At 48.1% G+C, this 21,770-nt stretch overlaps 1 protein-coding gene across 3 annotated transcripts in view; it reads left to right on the top strand.

The window, feature by feature from the left end:
- The window catches only part of mfsd10 (major facilitator superfamily domain containing 10), a 90,839-nt gene that overhangs the window by 8,871 nt on the left and 60,198 nt on the right, over positions 1-21,770 (top strand). For 2 of the 3 annotated variants that reach the window (XM_070877771.1, XM_070877775.1), the window contains one exon: positions 18,843-19,002. The gene's annotated coding sequence lies outside the window, so the exon portion shown is untranslated. Of the gene's footprint in view, positions 1-18,657; positions 19,003-21,770 lie in introns of those variants that run through there. The other variant, XR_011592973.1, reaches the window with a different exon arrangement.

The raw sequence follows: 21,770 nt of genomic DNA, 5'->3' as shown, positions 1-21,770 counted from the left end.
GCTCTCCTTCCCCTCCTCCCCATGGGGGTGGCTCGCACCCCACCACTGGGATCCGCAGCCTCGGAAGGTAGGGCCTGGGTGTGCCTTGCTGCATCCACCACTGGGACCCGCAGCCTCGGAAGGTGGGGCCTGGGTGTGCCTCGCTGCACCCACCACTGGGAACCGCAGCCTCAGAAGGTGGGGTCCTAGATGTGCCTCGCTGCACCCCACTTCTGGGACTCGCAGCCTCGGAAGGTGAGGCCCTAGGTGTGCCTCACTGCCCCCACCACTGGGACCCGCAGCCTCAGATGTTGGGAAACCACGGAATGTCCTACCAACACTCAAACCACTAGTCACGAAGGGACTGGCACCTCAATGGGCGGCACCTGCACCTCCACCAAAGTGTAAAACAGTGGAGGCTTCATCCATCTCCGTCCCCTCACCCTCATGCTCTTGGTCTGGAGGGTGAAACATAGAAACATACAAAATAGGTGCAGGAATAGGCCATTCGGCCCTTCGATCCTGCACCCGTTCAATGAGTTCATGCCTGAACCTGCAACTTCAGTACCCCATTCCTGCTTTCTCGTCATACCCCTTGATCCCCCTAGTAGTAAGGACTTCATCTAACTCCCTTTTGAATATATTTAGTGAATTGGCCTCAACTACTTTCTGTGGTAGAGAATTCCACAGGTTCACCACTCTCTGGGTGAAGAAGTTTCTCCTCATCTCAGTCCTAAATGGCTTACCCCTTATCCTTTGACTGTGACCCCTGGTTCTGGACTTCTCCAACATTGGGAACATTCTTCCTGCATCTAACCTGTCTAAACCTGTCAGAATTTTAAACGTTTCTATGAGATCCCCTCTCATTCTTCTGAACTCCAGTGAATACAAGCCCAGTTGATCCAGTCTTTCTTGAAATGTCAGTCCCACCATCCCGGGAATCAGTCTGGTGAACCTTCGCTGCACTCCCTCAATAGCAAGAATGTCCTTCCTCAAGTTAGGAGACCAAAACTGCACACAATACTCCAGGTGTGGCCTCAGCAAGGCCCTGTACAACTGTAGTAACATCTCCCTGTCCCTGTGGGATTGGAAGATGTTCTCTTCAGGCTCATCCTCGTCTGAATCATCTTCTGCATCGTCAGGGTTGGCCTCAAGTTCTACAAAATATAACAGAACACAGATAAATGGTTAGCAGCAGAGGAGGGGACAGGGTGGGTGGTATGTGTAGGCTCACACAGCACAGGCAGCAGGCTCATTGAAGGACCACGATGAATGATAGCACATTGTATCAACCGAAGCGTAGCTGACGGAGACATCCCCATGAACCGAAGCATGGCTAGCCCGCACAGTACTTAACATTTAGCAAAGCCAGACTGTGGAATTTGCAGGACTTGCCCTCTCGAGTCTGGGCCCAGCTTGTGTAGTGGCGGTTGCTTTTCTCCAAGCCGGACCTATCAAAGCAGCGACTCTCTCCTAATGGTGTCAGTGGCTGCAGATTTGCCGGGCCTCCTCCTGTTCGAGTTCTTTCCCTTTTTTGGATGTATCACCTTCCTCTGCAAAGATGAAAATGCAACTTTTTAGAGAGGGTATCTTTCTGCTGGGTGGGACATATACAGCTGGTCACATTTACAATTGCAATTCCATTGAATAAATGAAAATATTACTTACACTAACTACTTAACCAAGGTCTTGCCATTTCTTTTTAACCTGGCCTCCAGATCTCGTGGTGGTCACCACTGCGCAGTAATGTTCTGCAACTTGGTTCCAGTGTTTCTTCTTTTCTTTGGGTGGAACTTTTATGTGACCTCTGCTGGTGTCCAGCTCCTGCTATCTGGTCTCAATCACAGTAACTAGTGTCTCCACTTCATCCTGTAAGAAATTCTTGGTCCTTGCACTACGTTGCATCTTGTATTGCTCCAGCTGCGATTTTCCCAATGCTCTCACACAGCACTCCTCTCTCACACACAACTAGCTCTTTAAAAATGGCTGATTGCCAACCCGGAACTGTACTGCGCATGCGCATCCATTGAAATAACGTCACAAACACCACTTTCTTTTTTGTCATGCGTGCGCAGCAGGTGCGGCATTGTTTTTTCGGCCCAGGCAGCAGGCTCCATCCCCCCCCCCCCCCCCCCCCCCGAGGCGACTGGACACGCTGCGCAGCGCCAAATTTGAATTGTACATCGGGGAAACTTTGGCAAATTATTTCTGGCCTAAAAAAATGAGCGCAACTTTGGCAAAACACCAGAAAATGGGCTTGGGCAAAATTGAGCCCAAAATATTGAAGAAGGTGGGGATGGAGAAGGGCTTTCTGTCTGACAATCAAGAATCAACCAATTGGATCATGAGGGTCTGTTCGCTTTCCAATTGGCTGGGAAGGCGGTGGTCCCCAAGTATAGACGTGTTGGGAGACCAATGGTGGGGGTGTGGGGGCGGTTGGCAGGAGGTCATGTGATGAAACCTCCAGGAATACATTCAACCAAAGTTGGCAACCCTATTCCCCCACGCCTGAAGATCACAAGATAGGTAACAGTTGAAGAGGACTATCCCTACCAGCTTTTGTTCATCAGTAACTTCTGCTGTGGTATAGTCATGTAGGCACTGACTGCCCCTCCAGTATCTTGTCAAAATAAGCAATCTTCATGTGTGAGCTCAGACATTGATTGCCAACGGGTTTTTAGACTGAGGGTAGGATGGGGGAAGCTCACTACTTAGACTGTTCCTGATCTCGCCCTCTCCCATGGCATGCATACTTGCAGCCGGAGTTGCCAAGAGATAGCAGTAAATAGAATTGAGGTGCAGATCAGCCATGATCTAATTGAGTGGCGGGACAGGCTTGAGGGGCTGAATGGCCTCCTCCTATCCCTATAGCGATCAGGAGGGTCAGTTTCTGTAATTAGGTGCTTTTCAGTATATCGGAGGTTAGCTGACATCCCCTTGACAAACACAAAACTCTCAAGGTTTTTTTTTTAGAATCATAGAAAGATACAGCACAGAAGGAGGCCATTCGGCCCATCGTGCCTGTGCCGGCTCTTTGAAAGAGCTGTCCACTTAGCAAAATTTTCCCTCTTCCGAGTATTCATCCAATTACCTTTTGAAAGTTACTATTGAATCTGCTTCCACCGCCCTTTCAGGCAGCGCGTTCCAGATCACAACAACTCGCTGTGTAAAAGTCTTTTCTCCTCATCTCGCCTCTGGTTCTTTTGCCAATTACCTTAAATCATTGTCCTCTGGTTACCATCCCTCTGCCATTGGAAACAGTTTCTCTCTATCTACTCTTATCAAAACCCCTCATAATTCTGAACATCTCTAATAAATCTCTGCTCGAAGGAGAACAATCCTAGCTTCTCCAGTCTCTCCACATAACTGCAGTCCTGCATCCCTGGTACCATTCTAATAAATCTCCTCCAGACCCTCTCTAGGGCCTTGACATCCTTCCTAAAGTGTGGTGCCCAGAATTGAGCACAAGACTCCAGCTGGGGCCTAACCTGTGACTTGCACAGATTTAGCATAGCTTCCTTGCTTTTGTACTCTCTGCCTCTATTAATAAAACCAAGGATCTCATATCTTCACACCCTACCTCGACTAATGTTTTTCTAACTCCTGACATTTGACTTTGGGCCATCATCCCTTTTGTCTCTCTAATCTCTCCTGCCTTCCACCCTCTCACAGACCTTCCCTTTTGTTCTTTCTTCCCCTCCCCCTTTCAGTGTTTGTTAAGAATCTGTTCTTTCCGAACATTCTCCAGTTCTGACGAAGGGTCATCAACCGGAAACGTTATCTCTGCTTCCTCTCCCAGGACGCTGCCTGACCCGCATTTTCTGTTTTTATTCCAGATTCCAGCATCCGCAGTATTTCGCTTTTGCAAGGATCTCATATGCTTTTGTAAAGCTTGGTGCCAGATTTGAGGTCCTGGTCTTCAAACACTCTCTTCCTCAGGCGACCGAAGGCTGCGCTGGCACACTGGAGGGCGGTGTTGGACCTCGTCATCGATGTCTACCCTTTAATAAGTCTCCTTGATAAAGTGCAACATCCCCACCGGCACCTGGGAATCCCTGACCCAAGACCGCCCAAAGTGGAGGAAGAGCATCCGGGAGGGCGCTGAGCACCTCGAGTCTCGTCGCCGAGAGCACGCCAGAAGTCAAGTGCAGACAGCGGAAGGAGCGTGCGGCAAACCAGACGCCCCACCCACCCTTTCCTTTAACCACTGTCTGTCCCACCTGTGACAGAGACTGCAATTCTCGCATGGACTGTACAGTCCCCTGAGAACTCACTTTTAGAGTGGAAGCAAGTCTTCCTCGATTTCGGGGGACTGCCTTTGATGATGATGCTTTTTTAACGGGCTTCTCAATTTGACCTGCCACCTTCAAAGACTTGTGTACAAACACCCTCAGTTCTCTCTGTTCCTACACCCGCTTTAAAATTGTACCGTTTAGTTCATACTGCCGCTCCTCATTCTTCCTGCCAAAATGCATCACATCACATGTCTTTGTGTTAAATTGAATCTGCCACGTGTCTGCCCATTTCACCAGTCTGTGTATGTCCTCCTGAAGTCTGCTCCTATACTCCTCATTGTTTGCTACATTTATGAGTTTTGTGTCATCTGCAAACTTTGAAATGATGCCCTGTATACCCAAGTCATTACTATATGTCAAAAAGAGCAGTGGTCCTCATATCGACCACTGGAGAACACCGCTGTCTCCCAGCTTCCAGTCTGAAAAACAACCAATCACCACTACTCATTGCTTTTTGTTCCTTAGCCAATTTTCATAGAACAACAACAACAACTTGTATTTATATAGCGGCTTTAACGTAGTGAAACGTCCCAAGGCGCTTCACAGGAGTATTATTTGACACAGAGCCACAAAAGGAGAAATTAGGATAGGTGACCAAAAGCTTGGTCAAAGAGGTAGGTTTTAAGGATTGTCTTGAAGGAGGAAAGAGGTGGAGAGGCTTAGGCAGGGAACTCCAGAGCTAAGGGCCAAGACAACAGAAGGCACGGCCACTAATTATTGAGCAATTATAATCAGGGATGCTCAAGAGGGCAGAATTAGAGGAGCACAGATATCTCGGCAGGGGGTTGTGGGGCTGGAGGAGATTACAAAGATAGGGAGGGCCATAGCGGTATTTGAAAACAAGGGTGAGAATTTTGAAATCGAGGCGTTGTTTAACTGGGCGCCAATGTAGGTCAGCGAGCACAGAGGTGATGGGTGAGCAGGACTTGGTGCGAGTTAGGACACGGGCTGCCGAGTTTTGGATGACCTCAAGTTTACAGAGATAGTAGGGTAGAATGTGGGAGGCCAGCCAGGAGTGCGTTGGAAAAGTCAAGTCTAAAGGTTACTAAGGCATGGATGATGGCTTCAGCAGCAGATGAGCTGAGGCAAGGGCAGAGACGGGCGATGTTACGGAGGTGGAAATAGGCAGTCTTAGTTATGCCACGGATATGTGGTCAAAAAATAATTTCTGGGTCAAATATGACACCAAGGTTGTGAACAGTCTGGTTCAGCCTCAGATAGAAGTTGGGGAGAGGGATGGAGTCAGTGGCTAAGGAACGGAGTTTGTGGCAGGAACCGAAAACAATGGCTTCGGTCTTCACAATATTCATTGGAGAAAATTTCTGCTCATCCAGAACCGGATGTCGGACAAGCGGTCTGACAATTTAGAGACCGTGGAGGGGTCAAGAGAAGTGGTGGTGAGGTAGTGCTGGGTGTCATCAGCGTACATGTGGAAACTGACGCTGTGTTTTCAGATCATAGAATGGTTACAGCACGGAAGGAAGCCATTCGGCCTGTCGAGCTCGTGCCGGCTCTCTGCAAGAGCACCTCAGCTCGACCCACTCCCCCGTCCTTTCCGCGTGGCCCTGTTTTCCTTTAGGTCTGCCTCTACCTTGTTGGGGGTGGCAGTGGACATGTTAGGAATTGCAAGTCCATTTTTATTGAACAGATCTGTGATGGAAATTCCAGGTTCACTGATGACCCTCGAGTCTTCTGCAGACTACTGGTAGGTTGGTTGGTCGGTCGTCGATGGTTTCTTCGTCCGACTGTTCTGGCTCCTCGGCTTTGTCTGACCCATGTGTTTCCTGCAAGTTTGCCCATTCTTGAGCTTAATAACGAATACTCTGTTACCCTCCTTGGCCATGACTGTACCATTTGGGACCCTGACCATAGTTCAACACAAATACAGGATCATTATCAGAAATTTCGCGTGACACAGTTGCGCGATCGTGGTACCCGTGTTGACTTTGTCGTCTGTATTCAACATGATTATTTAAATCCGGGTGTACCAGAGATAGCTTGGTCTTAAGACCTCTTTTCATCATGAGTTCTGCAGACAAGACCCCTGTAAGTATGTGGGGTCTTGTCCTGTAACTCAGCAGTATGCAGGACAAGCGGGTCTGCAGTGACCCTTGGGTTACTCTCCTCATGCTTTGCTTGATAATTTGTACTGAACGTTCAGCTTGCCCGTTGGACGCAAGCTCGAACGCTGCTGACCTTATATTTTTTATGCCATTAAGTTTCACAAACTCCTGACTGGTGAAGCACGACCTATTGTCGCTCACCACTATGTCAGGCAGACCATGTGTCGCGAACAGGACATTTGAGATTCTCTATGGTTGCCGTGAATGTGCTGGATGACATGATTATGCATTCTATCCATTTCGAATAAGCGTCCACCACCACTAAAACCATCTTGCCCAGGAAGGGCCCTGCAAAATCTACATGGATCCTGGACCAAGGTTTGGACGGCCACGACCACAGACTCAGCGGCGATTCCGCTGGTGCTTTGCTGAGCTGCATGCAAGTGTTGCACTGATGCACGCATGCTTCCAACTCAGAATCAATTCCTGGCCACCATACATGAGATCTGGCGATGGCCTTCATCATCATTATACCAGGATGTGTGCTGTGTAATTCACGCACAAACTTCTCTCTCCCTTTCTTGGGCATTACAACGCGATTGCCCCACAATATGCAATCTGCTTGAATAGACAGTTCGTCCTTGCGACGAATGTACGGTTTGACCTCCTTGCACATTTGCTTAGGTATGGCAGATCAATGCCCTTTGAGGATGTAACCCTGACCACCGATAAAATCGGGTCCTGGCTCGTCCAGGTCTTAACTTGTTGAGCCGTGACAGGGATTCCTTCACTCTCAAAAACATCCATGATTAACATTAGATCCGCCTATGATGATGATTAATATATATCAAGAAAAGCAGTGATCCTTGTACCTGGGGAACACCACTGTATAGCTTCCTCCAGTCCGAAAAACAACTGTTCACTGCTTTCTGTTTCCTGTCACTTAGCTAATTTCTTACCCATTCTGCCACTATTATTCAATGGGCTTCAACTTTGCTGGTAAGCCTATTATGTGGCACTTTGTTGAACGCCTTGTGGAAATCCATGTACACTACGTCAACCACATTGCCTTCATCAACCCTCTCTGTTTCCTCATCAAAAAACTCGATCAAGTTGGTTAAACACGATTTGCTTTTAACAAATCCGTGCTGGCTTTCCTTAATTAATCCACACCTGTCCAACTGACTGTTAATTTAGTCCCTGATTATTGTTTCTAAAAGCTTCCCCACTACCGATGTTAAACTGACTGGCCTATAGTTGCGTTTATCTTTACATCCTTTTTTGAACAAGGATGTACATTTGCAATTCTGCAGTCTTCTGGCACCAGCCCTGTTTCTAAGGAGGATTGGAAGATTATGGCAAGTACCTCCTCTTGGTCCGGCAGCATCTCAACGCTGCCACCCCCGTGGATGATGTGGCTATCCAATGGGGGCCTCGCCAGGCTCCTCTTTGTCGTCCTCCTCCTCCTTAGGTGGGCCTGTAATCCGCACTGGCAATGCCTGGCCTCTCATGATGGCCAAGCTGTGCAACATGCAGCACACCACAATGAATTCGGAAACCTGTTAATGGGAGTATTGAAGGCTGCCTCCAGAGCGGTCCAGGCATCAGTCTGCCTGTAGGAAATGGCATATTCCTTTTGGAAGCGCAGCCTTTTCACACACTGCTCTTCAGAGAGATCGAAGAATGAGCATTGGTGCCTCTAAACCCGTGGGGGGTAAGCCCTCCTCCCCAGACGTCTTTGGCCTCTCCTCATCCGTGGGCTGACATGGTCAAGAGCTTGACGTCACCTGGCAAATAACATGCAGCATGATACGCTGGCAAACTAGTAATGTCCCCACTAAGTTGTCTCGCTGAAGTAAGGACACTGGAATGGCAGATAAAACTGCCACTTTCAAGTCAGAGCTGCATGCAGTGTGATGTGCACAACCGTTGCAGTCAATGTGACCTGCGATGCAGGATCCTCATTCCTCCATTTAAATACGCCGCCAATACCACCTGCTGCACCTTGGGAAGCCTGTTTTTCAGACGCTTCCTGTGGCGGACGTTTAATGAGGTGTTAGGGCCGAATTTTGCATCCGGGGCGCTAGCGGAGCGTTGCACGACAACTGACACCATGATCTCAGTGACACTAGAGGGTGGGGTGGTAAGTATTTGCGCCACTGCAAACCAAAAGCCGACTTCACCATTGGAGGCCGTGCCTTCTGTTGCCTGGGCCCTAAGCTCTGGAACTCCTTGCCTAAACCTCTCCGCCTCTCGACCTCCTCCTTTTAAGACGCTCCTTAAAACCTACCGGTTTCACTAAGCTTTTGGTCATCTGCTGTAATTTCTTAAATGGCTCGGTGTAAAATGTATTTTTTGTCTTATAACATTGCTGCGAAGTGCCTTGAGGCATTTTACTACATTAAAGGTGCTATTTAAATTCAAGTTGTTGTTGCAAAAATGTTGGATCTGGCAAAAAAAGGCCATGTGATGAAACTGTCAACCAAAGTCGTTATCATAGACAGTCCCTTGGAATCGAGGAAGACTTGCTTCCATTCATGGAGATGGCAGAAACTCTGAACAAATATTTTGTATCAGTCTTTACGGTAGAGGACTCTAATAATATTCCAACAGTGGATAGTCAAGGGGCTATGGGGGGGGAGGAGTAACTTAACACAATCACAATCACTAAGGAGGTGGTACTCAGTAAGATAATGGGACTAAAGGCAGATAAATCCCCTGGACCTGATGGCTTGTATCCTAGGGTCTTAAGAGAAGTAGTGGCAGGGATAGTGGATGCATTGGTTGTAATTTACAGAAATACCCTGGATTCTGGGGAAGTCCCAGCAGATTGGAAAACTGCAAATGTAATGCACCTATTCAAAAAAGGAGGCAGACAAAAAGCAGGAAACTATAGACCAGTTAGCCTAACATCTGTGGTTGGGAAAATGTTGGAGTCCATTATTAAAGAAGCAGTAGCAGGACATTTGGAAAAGCAAAATTCGGTCAGGCTGAGTCAGCATGGATTTATGATGGGGAAGTCATGTTTGACAAATTTACTGGAATTCTTTGAGGATGTAACGAACAGGGTGAATAAAGGGGAACCAGTGGATGTGGTGTATTTGGACTTCCAGAAGGCATTTAACAAGGTGCCACATGAAAGGTTACTGCACAAGATAAAAGTACACTGAGTTGGGTGTAATATATTAGCATGGATAGAGGATTGGCTAATGAAGAGAAAACAGAGAGTAGGGATAAATGATTCATTCTCGGGTTGGTAATCAGTGGGGTGCTGCAGGGATCAGTGCTGGGACCCCAACTGTTTACAACCTATATTAACGACTTGGAGGAAGGGACGGAGTGTTTCGTAACCAAGTTTGCCGACGATACAAAGATGGGAGGAAAAGCAATGCGTGAGGAGAACACAAAAAATCTGCAAAAGGACATAAACAGGCTCAGTGAGTGGGTGAAAATTTGGCAGATGGAGTATAATGTTGAAAATTGTGAGGTCATGCACTTTGACAGAAAAAAAATCAAAGAGCAAGTTATTATTTAAATGGAGAAAGATTGCAAAGTGCTGCAGTACAGCAGGACCTGAGGGTACTTGTGCATGAAACACAAAAGGTTAGTATTCAGGTACAGCAAGTAATGAGGAAGGCCAATGGAATCTTGGCCTTTATTGCAAAAGGGATGGAGTATAAAAGGAGGGAAGTCTTGCTACAGTTGTACAAGGTATTGGTGAAGCCACACCTGGAATACTGCGTGCAGTTTTGGTTTCCATATTTACGAAAGGATATACTTGCTTTGGAGGCAGTTCAGAGAAGGTTCACTGGGTTGGTTCTCGAGATGAGGGGGTTGACTTATGAGGAAAAGTTGAGTAGGTTGGGCCTCTACTCAGTGGAATTCAGAAGAATGAGAGGTGGTGATCTTTGTTATATATGTGGACTTGTATTTACTCTGTACAGCCACCAGAGGGCTCATTCCCCAGAGTCCCAAGGGATCCCATAATCCCTTGGGAGCACAGGTATTTAAGAAGACTTCACAGGTTGGAGGGGCACTCTGGAGACCTGCAATAAAAGACTAAGGTCACACTTTATTTTGAGCTCACAGTGTTCAGTCTGATTCTTTCTCCATACACAACAACTGGCGACGAGATACAGATAGCAAAACCAAAGATGCAGAGAACAGTGGGCATCCTGGAGACATTTTCGGAGGGAGATGATTGGGAAACTTTTGTGGAGCGACTTGACCAATACTTCGTGGCCAACGAGCTAGATGAGGAAGAGTGCGCTGCCAAACATAGAGCGATCCTCCTCACCCTCTGTGGGGCACCAACGTATGGCCTCATGAAGAATCTGCTCACCCATAGAGAAATCATACGACAATTTGTGCACACTGGTCCGAGAGCATTTGAAAACGAAGGAAAGCGTTATGATGGCGAGATACCGGTTCTACACCTACAAAAGGTCTGAAGGCCAGGGGTGGCAAGTTATGTCGCCGACATTGCGAATTTGAAGGACGTTTGGAGCACATGGTCAGAGACTTTTTCGTACTTGGCATTGACCACGAAACCATACTTCGCAAACTTTTGACTGTAGAGACCCCAACCTTGAGTAAGGCCATAGCGATAGCCCAGGTGTTCATTGCCACCAGTGACAATACTAGGCAAATCTCTCAGCATACAAGTGCTGCTACAAGTACTGTGAACAAAGTGATGTTGTTTTCGAATCGTAATGTACAGGGCAGGTCACACATACCTGCAGCTACACATCCGCAGATGTCTCAGAGTCCACCATCAAGAGTGATGAATTCAAGGCCATTAACATTTGTTGGCGCTGCGGGGGTGATCATCGTTTCCATTCATGTTGATTCAAAGGATACGCTTGCAAGGGCTGTGGAACAATGGGACACCTCCAACGAGCGTGCAGGCGAGATGCTAAGCCTGTTAAACCTGCAAACCACCACGTTGCAGAGGAGGACAGATCCACGGAGGATCACGACGAACCAGAGCCTCAGATAGAGGAGGCAGAGGTATATGGGGTGCACACATTCACCACGAATTATCTCCCGATAAAGCTGAATGTTGAACTAAATGGACTCCCGGTGTCAATGGAGCTGGACACAGGTGCGAGCCAGTCCATCATGGGCAAAAAAGACTTTCGAAAGGTTGTGGTGCAACAAAGCCTCAAGGCCAGTCTTAACTCCAATTCGCACGAGACTAAGAACTTACATGAAAGTACTGATTCCTTTAATCAGCAGTGCTACCGTAAAGGTCTCCTACGATGGAGCGGTGCACAAGCTACTACCCTGGGTGGTACCAGGCGATGGTCCCATGCTGCTCAGCAGGAGCTAGGACGACGTCCGAGCGCTATCGCCCGCTGATGACACTTCGTGTGCCCAGGTCTTAAACAAATTTCCTTCACTGTTCGAACCAGGCATCGGGAAATTCCAAAGAGCAAAAGTGCAGATCCATCTAATCCCGGGGGCGCGACCCATCCATCACAAGGCGAGATCAGTACCGTACATGATGAGAGAAAGGGTAGAGAACGAGCTAGACCGGCTGCAAAGAGAGGGCATCATTTCACCGATCGAGTTCAGCGAGTGGGCCAGTCCTATTGTCCCAGTCCTCAAGGGAGATGTCACCGTCAGAATCTGTGGCGATTACAAAGTAACTATCAATCGTTTCTCCCTGCAGGACCAATACCCACTACCAAAAGCCGATGACCTCTTTGCAACGCTGGCGGGAGGAAAGACGTTCACGAAGCTGGATCTAACTTCAGCCTACATGATGCAGGAACTGGAGGAATCATCGAAGGCCTTCACCTGCATCAACACGCACAAAGGTCTTTTTGTTTATAACAGATGCCCATTTGGAATCTGATGATCGCCGGCGATATTCCAGGGAAACATGGAAAGTTTACTGAAGTCGGTCCCACACACCGTGGTCTTCCAGGACTAAATCTTCGTCACAGGTCGGAACACAGTCGAGCACCTGCAGAACCTGGAGGATGTTCTTAGTCGACTCAACCGCGTGGGGCTCAGGTTAAAACGCTCAAAGTGCGTTTTCCTGGCGCCTGAAGTGGAGTTCCTGGGAAGGAGGATTGCAGCGGACGGCATCAGGCCCACCAACGCGAAGACGGAGGCAATCGAGAACGAACCGAAGCCACAGAACGTGAAGGAGCTGTTGTCGTTTCTGGGACTCTTGAACTACTTTGGTAACTTCTTCCCGGGTCTCAGCACACTGTTAGAACCACTGCACGTCTTACTACGAAAAGGGGGCGAATGGGTTTGGGGCAAAAGCCAAGAAAATGCCTTTGTAAAAGCGAGAAAATTGTTATGCTCAAACAAATTGCTTGTGTTGTATGATCCATGTAAGTGTTTGGTACCAGCATGTGATGTGTCATCATATGGCGTTGGGTGTGTATTGCAATAAGCTAATGATTTCGGGAAGCTGCAACCTGTTGCTTATGTATCCAGGAGTCTGTCTAAGGCCGAGAGAGCTTACAACATGATTGAAAAAGAAGCATTAGCGTGTGTCTATGGGGTAAAGAAAATGCATCAATACCTGTTTGGGCTAAAATTCAAATTGGAAACTGACCATAAGCCACTTATTTCCCTGTTTTCCGAGAGTAAAGGGATAAATACAAACACATCGGCCCGCATCCAGAGATGGGCGCTCACGTTGTCCGCATACAACTACGCCATCCGCCACAGGCCAGGTACAGAAAACTGCGCCGATGCTCTCAGTAGGCTGCCATTGCCCACCACGGGGGTGGAAATGGCGCAGCCCGCAGATCTAGCCATGGTTATGGAAGCGTTTGAGAGTGAGCAATCACCCGTCACTGCCCGGCAGATCAAAACCTGGACAAGCCAGGACTCCTTATTAACTCTAGTCAAAAGCTGTGTGCTTCATGGGAGCTAATCCAGTGTCCCAGTGGATATGCAGGAAGAGATAAAGCCATTCTAGCGGCGCAAAGATGAAATGTCTATACAGGCAGACTGCCTTCTGTGGGGCAATCGAGTAGTGGTCCCCAAGAAGGGCAGAGACACCTTCATCAATGACTTCCACAGTACCCACCCAGGCATCGTAATGATGAAAGCGATAGCCAGATCCCACGTGCGGTGGCCCGGTATCGATGCAGACTTAGAGTTCTGCGTTCACAGATGTAATACATGCTCGCAGTTAAGCAATGTACCCAGGGAGGCGCCGCTAAGTTTATGATCTTGGCCCTCCAAACCGTGGTCTAGGGTACATGTCGACTATGCAGGCCCTTGGGTAAAATGTTCCTTGTGGTTGTCGACACATACTCCAAGTGGATTGAATGTGAGATAATGTCGGCCAGCATGTCCGCTGCCACCACTGAAAGCCTGCGGGCCATGTTTGCCACACACAGCTTACCCGATATCCTGGTGAACGACAACGGGCCATGTTTTACCAGTGCTGAGTTCAAAGAATTCATGACCCGTAATGGGATCAAACATGACACATCTGCCCCATTTAAACCAGCGTCCAATGGTCAAGGAGAGTGAGCAGTGCAAACCATCAAGTAAGGCTTGAGGAGGGTAACTGAAGGCTCACTGCAGACACGCCTATCCCGAGTCCTGCTTAGCTGCCGCACGAGACCACACTCACTCACTGGGATCCCACCTGCGGAACTACTCACGAAAAGAGCATTTAAGACCCTGATCTACATGAACAGGTAGAGAGCAGGTGACTTCAATAAAGTGCATACCATGATAGCGCAAATGTGTCACGCGAGATTGAAGTCCATGATCCTGTATTTGTATTAAATTGTGGACAAGGTCCCAAGTGGCTTCCCGGCACTGTCGTGGCCAAAGAGTGTTTCAGGTCAAACTTTCAAATGGACTCATTCACCGGAAACACTTGAACCAAATGAAACTCAGATTCACGGACTACCATGAGCAACCCACCTTGGACTCTACCTTTTTTGATCCCACAACATACACACCAGTGGCAACCAGCACCACGGTTGACCACGAAGGAGAATCCATCATCCACAGCAGCCCTGCAGGGCCCAACACACCAGGCAGCCCAGCAAGGCCAGCTGCACAGCAGCCCAGCGAGGGCCCAACAAATGATTCAACAACACTGGCTTTCACACCGAGACGATCAACCAGGGCAAGAAGGGCCCCAGATCGACTCACATTGTAAATAGTTACACTATTGACTTTTGGGGGCGGGGTGGGGAGTGTTGTTCTATATGTGGACTTGTATTTACTCTGTACAGCCACCAGAGGGCTCATTCCCCGGAGTCCCAAGGGATCCCATAATCCCTTGAGAGCACAGATATTTAAGGCGGCTTCACAGGTTGGAGAGTCACTTTGGAGACTTTATTTTTAAGCTCAGTGTTCAGTCTGACTCTTCATACACAACAACTACGACATCAGGTAGGCCGTGCGTGGCAAACATGGCTCGTAGGCTTTCCATGGTGGCAGTGGACATGCTTACAGAGATTATTACACACTCAATCCATTTTGAATAAGCATCCACAACAACCAAAAACATTTTGCCTAGAAACGGGCCAGCGAAGTCAGCATGGATTCTAGACCACGGTTTGGAGGGCCATGACCACAAACTTAGCGGTGCCTCCCTGGGTGCATTGCTCAGTTGAGTGCAAGTGTTGCATTTGCGCATGCAAGACTCCAAATCTGAGTCAATGCCGGGTCACCACACATGGGATCTCGCTATAGCTTTCATCATTACTGCCTGGGTGGGTACTGTGTAGGTTGCGTATGAACGTTTCCCTGCCTTTCTTAGGCAAAACCACGCGATTACCCCACAAAAGACAGCCCGCCTGTATGGACATTTCGTCTTTGCGCCGCTGGAACGGCTTGATCTCTTCATGCATCTCCGCTGGGACGTTGGACCAGCTCCCATGGAGGACACAGTTTTTTGTAAGGGACAGTAAAGGATCCTGGCTGGTCCAGGTCCTGATCTGGCAAGCCCTAACAGGTGACTTTTTGTTTTCAAATGCATTCATCACCAAGAGCAAGTCTGCAGGCTGTGCCATTTCCACCCCGGTGGTGGGCAATGGTAGCTGACTTGAGAGCATCAGCGCAGTTCTCTGTGCCTGGCCTGTGGTGAATTGCATAGTTATATGCAGTCAGCGTGAGCGTCCATCTTTGGATGCGAGCAGAGGCATTGGTATTAATACCTTTGCTCTCTGTGAATGGCGATATGAGCGGCTTATGGGCAGTTTCTAGCTCGAACTTAAGCCCAAACAAATACTGGTGCATTTCTTTTACCCCGTAAACACATGCCAAAGCTTCTTTTTCAATCATGCTGTAGGCCCTTGCGGCTTTGTCTAAACTCCTGGACGCATAAGCGATTGGTTGCAATGTTCCCGATTCGTTTGCTTGTTGTAACACACACCCGACCCCGTACGAAGACGCATCGCAAGCTAGCACTAAACGTTTACATGGGTCATACAGAACAAGCAGTTTGTTGGAACATAAAAGATTTCTGGCTTTCTCAAAAGCAGTCTATTGTAATTTCCCCCATACCCAGTCATCTCCCTTGCGTAGCAACACATGTAGAGGTTGTAGCAAGGTGCTTAACCCGGATAGGAAATTACCAAAATAATTGAGTCCCACAACGACCACGGCTCCATCACGTTCTATGGTCTCGGCGTGTTCTTGGTGGCCTCCGTCTTGGTGTCGGTGGGTCTGATGCCATCTGCGGCGATTCTTCTCCCGAAGAACTTGACCTCTGGCGCCAGGAAAACACACTGAGCATTTCAACCTGAGTCCCACACGATCTAGCCGACTTAGAACCTCTTCCAGGTTCTGCAAGTGTTCGATGGTGTCCCGACCTGTGATCAATATGTCATCCTGGAAAACCACGGTGCGCGGAACCGACTTTAGCAGACTCTCCATGTTCCTTTGAATAATAGCTGCGGCCGATCAAATCCCAAACGGACATCTATTGTAGATGAACAGACCTTTGTGCGTGTTGATGCAGGTGAGACCTTTCAAAGATTCCGCCAGCTCCTGCGTCATGTAGGCCGAGGTCAGGTCCAACTTGGTGAACGTCTTCCCTCCTGCCAGTGTCGCAAATAGATCGTCTGCCTTGGGTAGCGGGTACTGGTCCTGCAGCGAAAAACATTTAATCGTTACTTTATAGTCCCCACAAATTCTGACCGTGCCATCATCCGTGAGAACTGGAACAATCGGACTGGCCCACTTGTTGAACTCAACCAGCGCAATGATGCTCTCTCGTTGCAGCCTGTCCAGCTCGATCTCCACTTTCTCTCGCATCATGTATGACACCGCACATGCCTTGTGGTGGATGGGTCGTGTACCGGGAACCAAGTGGATCTGCACCTTCCTACCCCAGAGAAATTTCCGATGCCTGGCTCAAACAACAACGGGAATGTGCTCAAAACCTGGGCACATGAGGCATCAACGACGGACGTCCCAGTTCCAGTGGGTTTTTCCCAGCCAGCTTCTGCCGAACAGTGTGGGGCCATCTCGGTACAATCTATAGTGTTAGTTCGTGCACCGCTCCATCATAGGAGACTTTTACTGCTGCACTGCCAATTACAGGGATCGGCTTTTTAGTGTAAGTTCTCAGCTTGGTATGAATAGGGCTCAGCTTGGGCCTTTGTGGCTTGTTGCACCACAGCCTCTCGAAGGCCTTTTTGCTCATGATAGACTGACATGCACCCGTGTCCAATTGCATGGATACTGGAATTCCGTTCAGTTCAAATTTTAACATGATCGGTGGACATTTCGTGGTGAAGGTGTGTATCCCGTACACGTCTGCCTCCTCGGCTCGAGTCTCTAGTTCAGTTTGATCCACCATGGATCGGTCTTCCTCTGCAACGTGATGGTTTGCAGGGTTTGCAGCTCGTCTGCATATTTGCTGGAGGTGTCCCATTGTACCACAGCCTTTGCATGCATAGTGTTTGAAGTGGCATTGATGGGCTTGATGATCACCTCCGCAACGCCAACAAGGTGTTAATTGCCTCGCATTCACGCTTGATGCCGGACTCTTGAGTCATCTGAGGTCGTGTAGCTGAGGGCGTATGCCCTATGCATTCCTGCCTGAAAATGACATTACTTTGTGTACAGTAATTGCCGATGCATCTTTATGCTGCAAAATTTGTTTGGTGTTATTGCTGGTGGATATAAATGCCTGGGCTATCGTTATGGCTTTGCTCAGATTCGGTGTTTCAACAGCCAATAGTTTGCGAAGGATAACCCCATGGCCAATGCCAAACACAAAAAGGTCTCTTCGCATTTGCTCCAGAAATCCACCGAATTTGCAATGTCCTGCACGGTGCCTTAGTTCAGCGACATAGCTCGCCACTTCCTGGTCTTCAGACCATTGACATGTATAAAATCGATACCTTGCCATCAGAATGCTCTCCTTCGGATTTAGGTGCTCCCGGACCAGCGTACACAGTTCTTCATAGGATTTGGTTGTTGGTTTCACCGGAGCAAGAAGATTCTTCATGAGGCCGTAGGTTGTTGCCCCACAGCTGGTGAGGAGGATCGCCCTTCGTTTGGCAGCGTTCTCATTCCCTTTCAGCTCGTTGGCCACGAAGTATTGGTCGAGTCGCTCCATGAAGACTTCCCAATTGTCACCTTCTGAGAATTTCTCCAGGATACCAACAGTTCTCTGCATTTTCACGTGATGGTTCGTTATCTATTAGTCGTCGCCAGTTGTTATGTCTTAAATAAAGCAATGTGACTGAGCAAGTGTGACCATAGTCTCTTTATTCTGACTCCAGAGTGTGGGCACATCATGGGAGACCTGCTTATATGCAGTGCTCCCAAGGGATGCTGGGATCCCTTGGGACTCCAACAGATGCGCCCTCTGGTGGCGGTAGAATGCTGGTTACAAGGTATTGCATACATAACAGGCGGGGCCATAAGTACAAAATAGTCACTAATAAATCCAATCGGGAATTCAGGAGAAACCTCTTCATCCAGAAAGAGGTTAGAATGTGGAACTCGCTCCCACAAGGAGTAGTTGAGGTGAATAGCATAGAAAGGAATAGAAGGATATGCTGATAGAGTGAAGAGGGATGGGCAGAGGCTCCTCTGGAACATAAATAAGCTGGAGCCAGTCGAGCCGGAAGACCGGTTTCTGTGCTGTAAGTTCCATGTAATTCAACGACTCCCAGTCTGACAGGAGCTGGATACTTTTTTTTGGCCCAGCTCTTCCCAAAGACAAACTATCAAACCGAGGGATGCGCATGATTGAGTTTCAAGCCAATTACACTCAGTGTAATCCGACATTGCACCGAGCCCAGGTCCATTCTTGCAATGAACGATTGGGTAATGCACCAAAATCTGGATCCGATCCAAACCCGCCCTCCACACTCCCACACCCACACAATGCGGCGAGACTTCTTTTTAAAAGCACAATCTGCTGACTATTAAATAGAAACTTTTCGCAATGAGTTGCGACCATTGAGCAGTCAAACGTATGCGTTAGAAGGCTTTCTGAAAAGGGTGAAATATGACACTGCTTCCTGATTCTCCTCTTCCTCGACAGATTCCAGAGCAGTGAGAGGGGAAAAAACGCAAGCAACACAGACCGAAAGCGAGCGCCGCCCGAGCCAGGAATTTCAGCTGCAGGAGGCTGGGGGCTTCGCCCTCTCCCCGGACAATTGGCAGGAAGGCCGAGCGAGCTCCACACTGCACAAAAAGACCAGGTACCACCCACTCCACAAGTCGTCGGGGTTTTAAAAAATAACAAGGGGAACTGGGCCAGTATCTGTAAGGACAGGCAGGCGTTCGTGGGCTTCAGGCGGAAACTTTGGTCAGAATCGGTTGCATTGCAAATTTCCTGCATTACCACACCTTCAGAGCATTTCATTGGCTGCAGAGCGTTCTGGGAGATCCTGAGGTCGTGAAAGGTCGATAGAAATGCAATTCTTTCATTTCACTTTATTTCCTTCACTCTTTACTTCATTCATTCTTTCCTTGTCATTCCTTTCTTTTATTCCTTCATTCCTTTCTTCATTGCTCCCTTCATTCCTTTGTTTCTTTTCTTCCGTTCCGTCTTGTGTTAGGTTAGTTTTGCCCGCAGAGCCGTAAATTTATTCCGTGCCGTACAAAGTATGTCTGATTTCCCTCACCAGTTTTCTATCCCTTTTCCTCCCCTCGTGGCTCCTTGCGGGCACCGTCCTTCCACAGGTGTTGGGCACCCTCCCATATCATGGCCAAATATCTTGTTCTTTATACGCGAACCTTGACGGCGAGTGTCCTCAGGCTGTTCGACTGCGGTGCCATCACAACGCAGCGACATTGTAATCTAGCATGCACCAGATTAAATAGTAACTTTCAAAAGGGAATTAGATAAATAGTTGAAGGGGAAAGTTTTGCAGGGGGTTAGGGAAAGAGCGGCAGAGTAGGACTGGTTGAGTAGTTCTTTCAAAGAGCCAGCAGAGAAGTGTGAACTAGTAGATTAAATAAACATAGTGAGAGAGGAGGTATTAAGGGGCCTAGCAGCTTTGAAAGTGGATAAATCCCCAGGCCCGAATGAAATGCATCACAGGCTGCTAAGTGAAGCAAAAGAGGAAATAGCAGAGGCTTTGACGATCATTTACCAATCCTCTCTGGCTTCAGGTGTGGTGCCAGAGGCCTGGAAGACTGCTAATGTGGTACCTTTGTTTAAGAAGGGAGAAAGAGATAGACCAAGTAATTACAGGCCAGTCAGCCTAACCTCAGTGGTGGGAAAATTATTGGAAAAAATTCTGAAGGACAGGATAAATCTTCACTTAGAAAGACACGGATTAATCAAGGACAGTCAGCACGGATTTGTTAAGGGAAGGTCGTGTCTGACTAACTTGATTGAATTTTTAGAGGAGGTAACCGGGAGGGTCGATGAAGTCAAAGCATATGATGTAGTGTATATGGATTTTAGCAAAGCTTTTGATAAGGTCCCACATGGCAGACTGGTCACAAAAGTACAAGCCCATGGGATCCAGGGCAAAGTGGCAAGTTGGATCCAAAATTGGCTCGGAGGCAGGAAGCAAAGGGTAATGATTGATGGGTGTTTTTATGACTGGAAGGATGTTTCCAGTGGGGTTCTGCAGGGCTCAGTACTCGGTTCCTTACTTTTTGTGATATACATAAATGATCTAGACTTGAATATAGGGGGTATGATTAAGAAGTTTGCAGATGATACTAAAATCAGCTGTGTGGTTGATAATGAACAAGGAAGCTGTGGATTGCAGGAAGATATCAATCAACTGGTCAGGTGGGCAGAACAGTGGCAAATGGAATTTACTCCAGAGAAGTGTGAGGTAATGCATTTTGGGAGGACTAACTAGGAAAGGGAATACACATTAAGTGGTAGGATACTGAGAAGTGTAGAGGAACAAAGGGACCTTGGAGTGCATGTCCACAGATCCCTGAAAGTATCAGGCCAGGGAGATAAGGTGGTTAAGAAGACGTACGGAATGCTTGCTTTATTAGCCGAGGCATAGAGTACAAGAGCGGGGGGGTTATCCTTGAACTGTATAAAACACTGGTTCGGCCACAGCTGGAGTACTGCGTGCAGTTCTGGTCACCGCATTACAGGAAGGACGTGATTGCACTGGAGAGGGTACAGAGGAAATTTACGAGGATGTTGCCGGGAGTGGAGAATCTAACCTATGAGGACAGATTAGATAGGCTGGATTTGTTTTCATTGGAACAGGGGAGGCTGAGGGGAGACCTCATTGAGGTGTATAAAATTATGAGGGGCCTAGATATAGTGGATAGAAAGGGCCTATTTCCCTTAGCAGAGAGGTCAACAACTAGGGGGCATAAATTTAAAGTAACTGGTAGAAGATTTAGAGGAGACTTGAGGGGAAATTTCTTCACACAGAGGGTTGTGGGGGTCTGGAACTCACTGCCTGAAAGGGTGGTAGAGGCAGAAATCCTCACCACATTTAAAAAGTACTTGGATGTACACTTAAAGTGGCGTAACCTACAGGGCTACGGACCTAGAGCTGGAAAGTGGGATTAGCCTTTTGTTGGCCGGCGCGGACACAATGGGCTGAAATGGCCTCCTTCTGTGCTGTATGATTCGATGCAATGCTCCAAATACATCCTGGTTGAGACCAAGTCAGCATCAGGGGATTGTTCCCAGACCTTTCTGGTCATTATGACCCAATTACACCTTGCATGAAGTTGCTGAGCCAAGGCGGGAGCCTACTAGTGAACACAGATCTGCGTTCCAGAGTGGCTTTGCAGACAAAAATAAAGAGCAATGTTTATTTAACTGTCCAGAGCTTGAGTTAGGATACCCTTCAGTACCATCCTCGCTGACGGACACTGGCTCCCTGACCCCCGAGACACTGGTACTTATTATCTTCCTGCTCATTGTCAAATCCCTCCGTGACCATGCTTCAACCTTCCTCTACCACCTCCTCCAGCCTTGCCCCCTCCCTGGCCTTCTGTGCATCACTCCTCCCTTTGGTACACCATTGTT

The sequence above is a fragment of the Pristiophorus japonicus genome, chromosome 1 (genome assembly GCF_044704955.1).
Source record: "Pristiophorus japonicus isolate sPriJap1 chromosome 1, sPriJap1.hap1, whole genome shotgun sequence".
NCBI classification, from domain to species: Eukaryota; Metazoa; Chordata; class Chondrichthyes; family Pristiophoridae; genus Pristiophorus; species Pristiophorus japonicus.
Note: the sequence above shows the minus strand (reverse complement) of the source record. Positions and strands in the feature narration are given on the sequence as shown.